This window comes from Triticum aestivum, chromosome 3D (assembly GCF_018294505.1).
Source record: "Triticum aestivum cultivar Chinese Spring chromosome 3D, IWGSC CS RefSeq v2.1, whole genome shotgun sequence".
NCBI classification, from domain to species: domain Eukaryota; kingdom Viridiplantae; phylum Streptophyta; class Magnoliopsida; order Poales; family Poaceae; genus Triticum; species Triticum aestivum.
In genome coordinates, this window is record NC_057802.1 from 201,106,698 (window position 1) to 201,115,254 (window position 8,557).

An 8,557-nucleotide genomic window follows, 5' to 3' on the forward strand; every position below is an offset into this window, starting at 1 on the left:
AAATAAGCGAAGAACAATATGTGAAAAGCTCGTAGGCATTGGATCGGTGATGGAGAATTATGCCGGATGCGGTTCATCATGTAACAATCATAACAGAGGGTGACACAGAACTAGCTCCAATTCATCAATGTAATGTAGGCATGTATTCCGAATATAGTCATACGTGCTTATGGAAAAGAACTTGCATGACATCTTTTGTCCTACCCTCCCGTGGCAGCGGGGTCCTAATGGAAACTAAGGGATATTAAGGCCTCCTTTTAATAGAGTACCGGAACAAAGCATTAACACATAGTGAATACATGAACTCCTCAAACTACGGTCATCACCGGGAGTGGTCCCGATTATTGTCACTTCGGGGTTGCCGGATCATAACACATAGTAGGTGACTATAGACTTGCAAGATAGGATCAAGAACTCACATATATTCATGAAAACATAATAGGTTCAGATATGAAATCATGGCAGTCGGGCCCTAGTGACAAGCATTAAGCATAGCAAAGTCATAGCAACATCAACTTCAGAAATAGTGGATACTAAGGATCAAAACCTAACAAAACTAACTCGATTACATGATAAATATCATCCAACCCATCACCGTCCAGCAAGCCTACGATGGAATTACTCACGCACGGCGGTGAGCATCATGAAATTTGTGATGGAGGATGGTTGATGATGACGATGGCGACGAATCCCCCTCTTCGGAGCCCCAAACGGACTCCAAATCAGCCCTCCCGAGAGGTTTTAGGGCTTAGCGGCAGCTCCGTATCGTAAAACGTGATGAATATTTCTCACCGATTTTTTTCTCCCCGAACACGAATATATGGAGTTGGAGTTGAGGTCGGTGGAGCAACAGGGGGCCCACGAGGCAGGGGGCGCGCCCAGGGGGGCAGACGCGCCCCCACCCTCGTGGACAGGTGGAGGCCCCCCTGACGTGGATTCTTCTTCCAGTATTTTTAATATTTTCCAAAAATAAGTTCCGTGGAGTTTCAGGTCATTCCGAGAACTTTTGTTTCTGCACATAAATAACACCATGGCAATTCTGCTGAAAACAGCGCCAGTCCGGGTTAGTTCCATTCAAATCATGCAAGTTAGAGTCCAAAACAAGGGCAAAAGTGTTTGGAAAAGTAGATACGACGGAGACGTATCACAAGTTTACTCGGAGATGAAGTTAAGAAGAAGGTTTTCCCTTTATCTTTGAAAGGAAAAGCATTTCCATGGTATAGGCTATGCGATGATATTGGAGGTTGGAATTGGGATCGATTGAAATTGGAATTTCACCAAAAAAAATTATTCTATGCATCTAGTTCACCGTGATCGGAATTATATATATATAATTTTTGGGCTCGTGAAGGAGAAAGTATCGCTCTAGCTTGGGGGAGGCTTAAGTCAATATTATATTCATGCCCAAATCATGAGCTCTCAAGTGAAATTATTATTCTGAATTTTTATGCTCGGCTTTCTCGTGATGATCAATCCATGCTCGATACTTCTTGTACTAGTTCTTTTATGAAGAAGAGTAGTGAATTCAGGTGGGATCTTTTAGAAAGAATTAAACACAACTCTGAAGATTGGGAACTCGACGAAGGTAAAGAGTCAGGTATAAATCTTGAGTTTGATTGTGTTAAATATTTTATGAATACCGATGCTTTTCACAAGTTTAGCACTAAATATGGACTTGGCTCTGAGATAGTAGGCTCTTTTGTGAATCATTTGCTACTTATGTTGAACTCCCTATGGAGAAGTGGTTTAAATATCACCCCCTATTAAAGAATAAATTAAAGAACCAATTATAGTTAAAGATGCAACTATCATTTACAATGTTGATCCAGTAGTTCCTACTGCTTATATTGAAAAACCACCTTTCCTTGTTAGGATAAAGGAACATGCTAAGGTGTCAACAGTGGTTCGCAAAATTAATATTAAAGCACCTAAACCCTCTAAACAAATTAAAGTATAACCTAGTGTTGCTATGGTTAAAGATCTCTTGGTCGAAAATATTATTGTGCATGTTATTTACTTCTGTGATGAAGCTGCTAAAATTGCCAAACCAGACACTAAAAATAAGAACAAGCCCGTTGTTGGCATGCCTGTTATCTCAGTTAAAATATGAGATCATTGCTATCATGGTTTTATGTGATTTGGGTGCTAGTGTGAGTGCTATTCCTTTTACCTTATACCAAGAAATTATGAATGATATAGCACCCGCTGAAATAGAAGACATATATGTCACTATTAAACTTGCCAATAGAGATACTATCACACCGCTTGGGATTGTTAGAGATGTCGAAGTCTTGTGTGGGAAAATAAAATACCCCGCTGATTTTCTAGTTCTTGGTTCCCCACAAGATGTCTTGTCCCAGAATTTTTGGTAGACCTTTCTTGAACACTGTCAATGATAATATAGATTTCCATAAAGAAACAATTAGTGTCAATTTTGGTGATGTGTCTCATGAGTTTAATTTCTCTAAGTTTCGTAGACAACCTCATGATAAAGAATTACCTAGTAAGGATGAAATAATTGGTCTTTCTTCTATTGTCGTACCTTCTACTGATCCATTAGAACAATATTTGCTAGACCATGAAAATGATATGCACTTTCATGAAAGAAATGAAATAGATAAAATTTTCTTCAAGCAACGACTGCTCAAACACAATTTGCCTATTGAAACTCTAGGAGGTCCCCCTCCACCTAAAGGTGATCCTGTGTTTGAATTAAAGCAATTGCCAGACACTTTGAAATATGCTTATCTTGATAAGAAAAAATATCATGTTATTATTAGTGTTAACCTTTCAAAACACAAAGAAGGGAGATTATTAATTTTTTTGAGGAAACACCATGCTGCTACTGGATATACTCTTGATGATCTTAAGGGCATTAGTACCACTCTCTGTCAGCATAAGATTAATATGGAGCCCAATGCTAAACCCGTTGTTGATCATCAACGACGATTAAATCCTAAGATGAAAGAAGTGGTAAGAACTGAGATACTAAAGCTTCTGGAAGCAGGTATAATCCTATAGCCGATAGTAGATGGGTAAGTCCTGTTCATTGTGTCCCTAAGAAAGGATTTATTACTGTTGTTCCTAATGATAAAAATAAACTTATCCACAAAGAATAATGACTGGCTATAGAATGGTAATTGATTTCGGGAAATTAAATAAAGCTACTAGAAAAGATCATTACCCTCTGCCTTTCATTGATCAAATGCTAGAAAGATTATCAAAGAGCACACACACTTTTGTTTTCTTGATGGATATTCTGGTTTCTCTCAACCTGATCAAGAGAAAACCATCTTTACCTGCCCTTTTGGAACTTATGCTTATAGACATATGCCTTTTGGTTTATGTAATGCACTTGCTACCTTTCAAAGATGTATGACTGCTATATTCTCTGACTTTTGTGAAAAGATTGTTGAGGTTTTCATGGATGATTTCTCTGTTTATGAAACTTCTTTTGATGATTGCTTAAGCAACCTTGATTGAGTTTTGTAAAGATGTGAACAAGCTAATCTTGTCTTGAATTGGGAGAACTGCCACTTTATGGTGCAAATGAAGGTATTGTCTTGGGGCATAAAATTTCTGAGCAAGGTATTGAGGTGGATAAAGCTAAAGTTGATGCAAGTGAGAAAATGCCATGTCCCAAAGACATTAAAGGTATTCGTAGTTTCCTTGGTCATGCTGGTTTATATAGGAGGTTTATAAAATACTTCTCTAAAATTTGTAGGCCTCTTACCAATCTTTTACAAAAGGATGTTCCATTTGTATTTGATGATGATTGTGTAGAAGCCTATGAAACACTTAAGAAAGCCTTAACTTCTGCACCTATCATTCAACCACCTGATTGGGACTCGCCTTTTGAAATTCTGTGTGATGCTAGTGATTATTTTGTTGGTGCTGTTCTAGAACAAATAGTTGAAAAGAAATTAAATGTTATCCATTATGCTAGTAAAACTCTACATAGTGCCCAAAGAAATTATGCTACCACTGAGAAATAATTTTTAGCAGTTGTGTTTGCTTGTGATAAATTCAGATCTTACATTGTTGATTCCAAAGTAATTGTGCACACCGATCATGCTGCTATAAAATATCTTATGGAAAAGAAAGATGCTAACCTAGACTCATTAGGTAGGTTCTCTTGCTACAAGAATTTGAGTTGCATATTACGGATAGGAAAGGAGCTGAGAACCATGTAGCTGATAACTTGTCTAGGTTAGAAAATATTCTGGATGACCCACTACCAATTGATGATAGTTTACCCGACGAAAAATTAGCTGTCATAAATGATTGTCATAATACTCCTTGGTATGCTGACTATGCTAATTATATCATTTCTAAATTTATACCACCTAGTTTCACATACCAACAAAAGAAAAAAACTTCTATGACTTAAGACATTACTTTTGGGATGAACCACATCTTTATAAATAAGGAGTAGATGGTATTATTAGACGTTGTGTACATGAGCATGAATAGGAACAAATCCTACGGAAGTGTCACTCCAAAGCCTACGGAGGACATCATGCAGGAGATAGAACTGCGCATAAGGTATTACAATCTGGTTTTTATTGGCTACTCTTTTCAGAGACGCTCGTAACTTTGTCTTATCTTGTGATGAATGCCGAAGAATAGGTAATATTGGTAAGCGTCAGGAAATGCCTATGAATTATTCACTTGTTGTTGAACCATTTGATGTTTGGGGCTTTGATTATATGGGTCCTTTTCCTTCCTCTAATGGGTATACACATATTTTGGTTGACGTTGATTACGTCACTAAGTGGGTAGAAGCTATTCCAACTAGCAGTGCTGATCATAACACCTCCATTAAAATGCTTAAAGAAGTTATTTTCCTAAGGTTTGGAGTCCATAGATATTTAATGACTGATGGTGGTTCACACTTTATTCATGGTGCTTTCTGTAAACTGCTTGCTAAATGCGATGTCAACCATAGAATTGCATCACCCTATCATCCTCAATCTAGTGGTCAAGTTGAACTTAGCAATAGAGAAATAAAACTAATATTACAAAAAAATTCAATAGGTCCCGAAAGAATTGGTCTAAGAAACTTGATGATGCAATTTGGGCCTATAGAACAGCTTATAAAAAATCCTATGGGTATGTCTCCATATAAAATGGTTTATGGGAAAGCTTGTCATTTGCCTCCGAGTTAGAACATAAAGCATTTTGGGCAATTAAAGAACTCAGTTATGATTTGAAACTTGCCAGTGAAAAGAGGTTATTGGATATTAGCTCACTAGATGAATGGAGAACCCAAGCTTATGAAAATGCCAAACTATTCAAACAAAAAGTTAAAAGATGGCATGGCAAAAGAATCCAAAAGCAGGAATTCAAAGTTGGTGAATATGTGATACGTCTCCGAAGTATCTATAATTTATGAAGTATTCATGCCATGTTTACAACAATTCCATATGATTTTTGATATGATTTGATTAGAACTAACCCGGACTGACGCTGTTTACAGCAGAACTACCGTGGTGTTGTTTTTGTGCAGAAATAAAAGTTCTCGGAACGAGCTGAAAATTAACGGAGAATTTTTCTGGAAAATATAAAAAATACTGGAAGAAAAAGATACGGAAGAGGAGTCCCGGGGCCACCACAAGGGTGGGGGGCGCCCCCCGTCCTTGTGATCTCCTCGTGGGGCCCCCTGACATGAAACCGACGCCAACCCCTCCTATAAATCCTGAAAACCACAGAACAGTCGGGAGTTCCGCCGCCGTAAGCCTCTGTAGCCACGAAAAACCAATCTAGGCCCTCTCTGGCACCCTGCCGGAGGGGGCCAACATCACCGGAGGCAATGGAGGAGGAAGCCGGAGGGGTCACCATCACCATGGAGGCCAAGGACCAGAGGGAGAACCTTTACCCATCTAAGGGGGAGGCCATAGAGGAGAAAGCACAAAGGGGAGAACCGCTCCCCCCCCTCTCTTAGTGGCGCCGGAGTGCCATCGGGGGAACCATCACCGCGGTGATCGTCTTCATCAACATCACCATCAACATCACCATCCTCATCTCTTTTACGCGGTTCACTCTCCCGCACCCCGCTGTAATCCCCTACTTGAACATGGTGCTTTATGCCACATATCATGATCCAATGATGTGTTGCCATTCTATGATGTTTTGAGTAGATTTCCGTTGTCTTTTGGGTTGATTGATGATCTAGATTGGTTTGAGTTGTATGTTTTATTTTGGTGCTGTCCTATGGTGCCTTCCGTGCCGCGCACACGTGAAGGATTCCCATTGTAGGGTGTTGCAATACGTTCATGATTCGCTTATAGTGGGTTGCTAGAGTGATAGAAGCTTAAACCCGAGTAAGGGGGTTGTAGCGTATGGGATAAAGGTGACTTGATGCTTTAATGCTATGGTTGGGTTTTAGCTTAATGATATTTAGTAGTTGCGGATGCTTGCTAGAGTTCCAATCATAAGTGCATATGATCCAAGAAGATAAAGTATGTTAGCTTATGCATCTCCCTCATATAAAATTGCAATGACGACTACCGATCTTGTTAACAATTGCCTAGGACAATTCTGCACACCAATCCATCATTATTCCACACTCGCTATTTATAATATATAGTAATATATTCTAACTTTATAATAACAGCACCTTCTTTTATATTTTAGTTCTCCGATATCATGCAAAGTTATCCTCTTATTACCCACAACGTAGTTTTATTTCTCGTTTTTAGTTGGAAGCAAACGTTCGGTGTACGTAGAGTCGTATTAGTGGTAGATAGGAATTGAGAGAATATTGATCTTACCTTTAGCTCCTTGTGGGTTCGACACTCCATACTTATCACTTCCACCTTTGGAAAGTGCTACGATGATTCCTTGCACTTGAGGATTACAAATCTCTTTTCTGGCGCCGTTGCCGGGGAGCAATAGCGTGGGGTTGATATTTTCGTGTATGCTTGTTTGGTTTCTTCACTAAGTAGATTTTGTTTTCCCTTTTGTTTTCTCTAGTTATGGGTGAAACAAACAAAAAATATTAGAAAATGCAAAATACAAAAAAATTACTTGCCTCTTATGCCTAAAAACTTTTTCAAAAAGAGAAGTGATTGGAAGGTTGTGCATTGGAGAAGTGAGGGTCGACCTTGAACACTTGTGTTCATACTGATGGAAACAATGTAGAATTTTTCATGGAAGTTTCTCAAAAATAAGTATCCCCTTGTATATATTCATTGTATTATAAAAATAATGTGCCAAGGTTTGTTTCTAGAATGTTTAAGTTGCTTGTTTGGTGTGTGCAGCAGAAAAACAGAAACTTTGGCTGTAGTGTTTGAATTCTTATTTTTACTGGAGCATGATAAAATCTTGATTTTTTTACACATTACTGCTCTACAAATTTTTTAGATTGTCCTAATTTTTTAGAATTTTTGAAGTTACAGAAGTATACGAAAGTTCCAGATTGCTACACACTGTCCTGTTCTTGACATATTCTTTTTTCTATGTGTTGTTCACTTATTTTGATGAATCTATGCGTAGTATCCGGGGGGTATGAGCCATGGTGAAGTTGGAATAAAATAGATATAATGCTAATATGAAATTGGAATGAGTTTACAACAGTACCTAAAGGTAGTGATTTGCTTTATTATACTAACGGGTCTCACAAAGTTTTTTGTTCAGTTTTGTGTGGATGAAGTGTTCGAAGAACGAGGAGTTACCGATATGAGAATAATAAGGAGAGTCAAGAGTTCAATCTTGGGGATGCCCAAGGCACCCGAAGTAAATATTTCAATGATACTCAAGCATCTACACTTGGGGATGCCCCGGTTGGCATCCCATCTTTCTTCTTCAACAATTATCGGTATACCTTAGTTTTTGTTTTGTTCACATGATTTGTGTCTTTTGAGTTTATTTTTCCTTTGTTTTCCTTTATGTACCATGCTAGTGTGATATAGACCTTCATTGATTTGTAGAATGCTCTTTGTGCTTCACTTAAATCTTTTGAGTATGTCTTTATAGAATGCTCTTTGTGCTTCACTTAAATCTTTTGAGTACGGCTTTATAGAATGCTTCGTGTGATTCACTTATATATTTTGAGCTTGGATGTTGGTAAATCTATATTAATTGTAGAATTCTCCATGAACTTCACTTATATCTTTTGGGAGTATGAATAAGGCTATCATAGGAACTAAGCTTGGGGATGCTATGTTTGATGAAGATGATATTTTTGTCCCCCAAGTTTTGTTGAGCTAATTTATTTTGATGATAGCATGCCTCCTATTTATGATGATTATATTGATAAAAGTGGGTTTGGAAGAGTGTCAACTTTAGGAAGTAATTATCCCACTATTTTGGAGGTTGTTGAATCTTTTCATAATATTGATAAAAAGTGGATTTGGAGAGGTTATGACTTTATTTAGTGATGAATCCACTATTTCGGAAGACTTTCCAATTGATTATGAGAATAATGCTTTGTGTGATAGTTATATTGTTGAACTCATTCATGATACTACTGAAAACCACTATGAGAGAGGAACATGTGCTTATATATATTGCAACAATATTAAGTTTCCTCTCTATATGTTGAAAATTTTGAAGT